At 28.2% G+C, this 6,015-nt stretch overlaps 1 long non-coding RNA gene across 1 annotated transcript; it reads left to right on the top strand.

Moving 5' to 3' along the window:
* The first annotated feature begins 740 nt into the window (after window positions 1-740).
* Window positions 741-3,180, top strand: LOC136086509 (uncharacterized). The gene is made up of 3 exons (XR_010641380.1): window positions 741-829; window positions 2,569-2,673; window positions 2,936-3,180. It is a non-coding gene; the product is annotated as an uncharacterized LOC136086509 (long non-coding RNA).
* The last annotated feature ends 2,835 nt before the right edge of the window (window positions 3,181-6,015 follow it).

Consider the following 6,015-nt stretch of genomic DNA (forward strand, 5'->3'; position numbering starts at 1 on the left):
TATAGCCAAGTTTGTTTTGTTTAATATGCAGCCTTGGATCTTCATTCAGATGGAATCTAATGCCAAGTGTTACTGGTTTCAATTTTCTGATATCACGCATGTACCGTGGGGAGGTTCGTTGGATGCAATCGCTGCACCTTTTGTACCGATTGCTCTCTTTTTTTACCAATTTTTATGCAAACTTTTTTATAAAAAGTTGTCAAAATATTTATTTGTTTCATTAAACTGCCTCACTTTTCAAAAAAGACCCTCACAAATTGTTTGTGTTATACAATAGATTCTAATCAATGTAGTTTAAATACTTTTGTACTTTTCTCTGAAAGTAACTCATTACAAAGTAAAAAAGTCAGCCTTAAAAGTAACAAAAGTAAAATTACTGCGTTGTAAATGTAACTCTTTACATGTAGAAGTACTGCAAAAAGTAACAAAGTATTGTAACAAAGTAAATGTACTTTGTTACACTTCAACCCTGACTGTAGCAAATCTAATTTTCTTTATATTTTGTTATTTAGCAAGTTTAAGATACTTTAACTAACAAAAAAATATTTAAACTGTTAAAAAAATTTCCCATTTTGGTCAATTTTAATTCAATCATAACTTTTGAATGGTTAATCAAAATAAAATTTTCAGTGTCCTCTTTTTTTCATACATACTGTGGCTTTTTATTTAAAGAAAATCTGAGGTGTTACCTTGGGGATCATTTTATATGGAATTTGTGAGTTAATATTAGCAAGTTTAAATTTTTGTAACTATTATAATTTCAGAAACAATTCAAGAGAAAAGTTCAAAACCTCTTTCTGCTTGGAACATGTTTTACATGGAAAATAAAGTAATCTACAGTAATTAATACATTTGTAACTTTTTTTCTTTGCATCACATTCAGATGTTGCAGACTAAATGAATATTTATTAAAGAAATATTGAAAATCTGGTTACTTTGCTATTTAAACCTGACTTCTTTCTTTAGTATGGCACAGAACTGTTTGAAATGGTTTTAGGCTCAAATTATTAGCAAGTTTTATTATTTATAAACCAGTTATAACTGTTATAATCTAAATTTCCAGTTTCTAGTTTCAAGTTTATTGAAACTGATATTTCTCTTTTGCATCAAAGCTTTCTCTAAACCTATTTCAAACTGGTTTTAATTTGGTTTCGACAGAATAGCTAAATTCATAATAATTTAAACCAATGAAAAATGGTGTTCATTTGTAACACATTTGTGTTACAAATGAACACCATTTAAAATGAACACAATTTACATATATGAACAATATATATAAATAGTTGATGTGTGATGCATTGATGTGTGAGGGAAAATGTTAGATAAATAAATGGTTTTTATAGCACATACTGGCCCTCAACAAATTTAAGATCAATGAAAATGTCAATGAAAACTATTTGCAGATCCTTATAGAGCTTTAGTTCAAGATAACAAATCTATTGTAATTAAAATCATAGGTGCTCGTCCAAGATTTTGAAACTACTTTCAAATAAACTGATTTTGCTAAAAAAATGTCCGGTTTGAATACTTTTTTCTCCGTAATATTTTTTTTCTGGTCTTTTAATTTATTGAAATAATTATTTATAATTATTTCAATAAATTGAATTAATTTGGTATTATTAGATTATTATTAAAGGCTTTTTATTTATTTATATTTTCTTTTAAATTGATACAATTTTTTGTCATTTTAATTTTAAGTAAAAATTAAAATGACAAAAAATGTAACAAGTAACTTCTTTTACATTTTTACAGATGCTATTTTTGAAATGAATTTGATATATGGTTGCCAAGAAACAATATAAGTAAAAAATAAATCTAGAAAACACAAAGTATACTCATTGAGTCCTTACCATTCATAAATATATGAACATGTAGATTATTCTAATAAGGATTAGCTGAAAAAACAATTTCAGCTAATCGTTAAAATTGAGTTTTGTCTGAGTTAAAGCTGAGAAAAATAAGCAGCCGTAAGGCAGTGGTTAGAGCATTGGACTTGTAATCCAAGGATTGCAGGTTCAAACCCCGCTCAAAGCACATAAACATTATCAGTGAAGTATGAGATGGAGAGCCAACTTAATAAGTCCTTGTGGCGGTGCTCTGTGGCAAGACCATTAGGACTGAAGGGGAAAAAAAAGTTAACCAGCCACTGACAGCCACATGCTGAAGCATATGTGAAATTTTAATGCTTAAATGCCCCCTCTAAGCTATCAGAGATGGTGTTATCATCAGTGAATAATGCCACCGTAGATGTGAGATTTACAGGTAGATCATTAATGAAAATTAAAAAAGTATAGGGCAGATTTGTGAAAATAAAATAAATTTTTATTTCTGGAAACAGTTTGCATTTATATTTTTATTGATTTTGAATTTGTTGAGGGCCAGTGTAAACATGACGGAAGATATACAGTTAAAAGATGCAAATGCAACACACTAACACAGCCATGTATTGATATTGAAACCAGATTAAACTGGGTTAGAGTAACCTGTGCCCTATCCTTATGCATTTCATTTTTCAGTTTCTTTGCCTAATTTATATTAGTTTATAAGTGAGGTTTTCTTTAACAATAGGATAATCTAAATGTTCAAAATGACAGTAATGCGAAAGAAAATTTTGGCATAAGATCTAAGGTTCTTGCACATGCTTGGAAACAGTGTTCCAAATTGCAAAAAGAGGTAATATTAGTATATTATTATAATTAATTTTGTAACAAATGTTGTTTTTCTTTGTACATAAATTAATACTGATACTTGTCATGATAATATATAGTTATTCCTGTTTTAAATAAAACAATTTCTTAAGCATCAATTTTAATAGTTTGCTTGAAATCTACCATAATGACCAATTATACATTTAAAATATCACTAAATTTATTTCTGAATATAAAATATAATTGTGATAATTTTAAATTTTTTATAGTAATGATATTATTTTTAGCATTACAAGAAACTTGCCAGTCAACACAAAAAAGCAAACATTTCTTGTCAATGTGGCAAATTATTTAAAAAAAAAAAGAATTTAACCGGCATCAGAAGTCATGCGGAAAAGTTTTTGAATGCCATTCTTGTAGCTAGTCTTTTGGTGCTAACAAAAATTTAAAAAGACATGTTAAAGAACAGCATAACGGAGAGGCACGAAAAAGAAACAATGTTTTATAGTTTTCCTGATTCCTAGTTTAAATTCAAAAGTTAAGTGAAATAGATTGAAAATATTTTTATGTAAATATTAAAGCTTCTTAAATCTATTGTTAATTATAATTATTTTGTTAATTATGTTTATTTCTTTTAATGTTTTCTAATTCATCTTTAAAATCTCTCTATCCATCAGTTTTGCTCTTTGTCTGTCAGCTTTTTTCTTTGTCTCGGACTTTCTCTTTGGAACTTAAAATTGATTGTCCATCAGTCAATATTGTTGTTATTGGTAACTTTAATGATTTGATTGTTCTACTTTATTTCTATATCGACATAAGACTATATGCTTTTAGTGTTGCCTAAAAAGTTAGCAACAATAAGGTAATGAAAAAGTATAAACTTTTTTCACATGACGTAATATGGTTTCCCCAATGAAATACAATTGATTGCAAAGTAAGGCTCTGGTAAAGTTGCCCCCATTTTATCTTGCTAACTACCTGGTCACATACTTTACTTCTATAATTCTCATATTGGTCTTTGTATATATTATTGTGCTTTTATGTAAATATTTAATATAGTAGTATGTTTAAAAATGTTTCTTTTTGGGATTACATCACACATTTATTTATTTATAACTTGGAGTTAAACTCTAATATTTTTTAATCATTTTTTTTTTTAATTATTTTTATTGATATTGATTTTCGAAATTCAAAACAAGAAATACACATAAACCAACTACTAGACCTATCTTGAAGAGGTAAATGAAATACTTTATAGGGCTTTTTTCTGTTTTTATATTTTTGAAACAGATACGTTTTTGTGTGTGTGTGTGTGCGTTAATTTTAGTTGGTTTTTTTATATAGAAAGAAGTTTATTTGAAAATTTGTAAATGACCATTTGAAATTTTCTATTTTATTAACGGACTTTTTAATAAATGTCTGAATTTTCTTTTCTTTCTTCGCCTGCATCCCCATTTTAAATAAATTACGAAAATCATGAAATAAATTAATTAAATTTAAATAAATTAATTAAATATGTAAAACTTAAATAAATTAGGTAATAAAGCTATGTAATACTTATTTGTGCGCAAGAGAGCAAATAATCTCATACTTCTATTTTAAATTTAAATTTTGTTGTACTTTATGGAATATCAAACTTTATCATCAAAAATTTTATTTTTGGTTCACTATTTTATTTAAATTATATTATGAGTCTAACAACAACAAATCGTTTTCAACAAATAATGACTTTCTACTCGTCATTTTTATAAATAAAAGTATAAGATATATTCATAAATAAATTTATCTCAGATAAGCATAATTATTAAAACAGTTAAACTACTAACTTGTTTAGTGAACTTTAATATATTAATTAATTCACGTCATTAAGCTGCGTCCTGCTTTTTTAGCAACGGGTTCGTTATTCTTAACGTTCTCAGCAAACTTATGATTTCTTTTTTTTTTGATGGTGTCTTCAAGGGCATAGTAAATAAACTAATTCCTTTTTGTAAAGCCCTTTTTCCCCCGTTATTTGTTTTGCGACGTTTCACTGCCTCCGGCTGGACATTAATTTTATTTTTTTGGTATTTTTTCAAAGACGTGCATACATAGTTATTCTTTCGGCTAATTTGCTGCATACCGAATGTATGTAAATTTGTTGTAAGTAAACTTGAACTCATTTTTTCTACTCTTTCTTTAAATTTTATTATGCCAAGTAAAAGTGATTTATCTCCAACCGCGATTTTAGAACGTATAGTTTCAAATGAACTTGATAGTGCTTCAAAAGCTTTGTCCCTCAATGTATCATCTTTTTCACAAATGTTCGAAGCTTCAACAATGTTAGCAACATTACTGGTGCTTTCATTTAACTCTATACATAAATTTATTTCAAAATTATTTTTGCATATATTGTTATCGGTGTGGAGTCCTTCATAAAACTCTCTTGGTAAACTCTTCCCTAGCGCAATTTCAGCAAGATATTTTCTTTGGTCAATGTTGAATATTGGCATAAAGTTCAAACTGTTTGAAATGCCATTAGACCATAGCACAAATTGATGTTTACAAGGAGCGCCATTTCCCCCGACTCGACATTCGCATATTCCAATATTCATATCTACCGTATAGTTTTTTTTTCCAGACGCACTAGGAACAACAAATAAGTTGCTACCGATATTTTGAGTATTACGTAACATTGTACTAATATGCTCGGTGGATGGCTTTACAAATCCGATTACTCCTTTCTTTTTTTTGGGTTTACCAAAGTATCGAGGAGTATTATAGCTATCAAAAGATCCACTAGCAGCAGATAACAGTTTATTTTTATAATGTTGGTCTAATTCGTCAGTAAAACTGTCAAATAGTGCGTTAACATTATATGCTCTTACTCTTTGCAAAATTAAGTCTTTCATAACTAAAAATTGCGCCTCGGTGTAATTGTTAGTGTTGTTACCACGTGTTCGTAAAGTCGAGCGAAATGCCAATGCCCAACATTTTTTCATTTCATATATATTTTTTAAATAAAATATTAGATTAGGGTATTTTTTAATGATATTGTCGCAAAGCAGTTGCGAAAAAGCAACCTCAAACATCTCTATTGTTTCAGAGTAAACAGTGTTTTTAAAATTTGACATAATAACCAGTCGATCCTCTTTTTGAATTTGGTGTTTGATATCGAACAGCCATCTCCAAACTTGTTGCAAAAGATGAAAAGTACATAATAATAATAATGAAGAAGGCCAAACGTTATATAATGCATCTCTTAACTCCGAACTGTTGTCTGTGAGCATAACATCCGGACCAGTTTGATTACCGTTATTAAAAAAAGCATTTTCGGGTAATAAGATTTTGTAAGCTTCAAAGGCCTTTATCAAGGTGTCAGTTTTTTCGT

This window comes from Hydra vulgaris, chromosome 10, assembly GCF_038396675.1.
Source record: "Hydra vulgaris chromosome 10, alternate assembly HydraT2T_AEP".
Classification (NCBI taxonomy): domain Eukaryota; kingdom Metazoa; phylum Cnidaria; class Hydrozoa; order Anthoathecata; family Hydridae; genus Hydra; species Hydra vulgaris.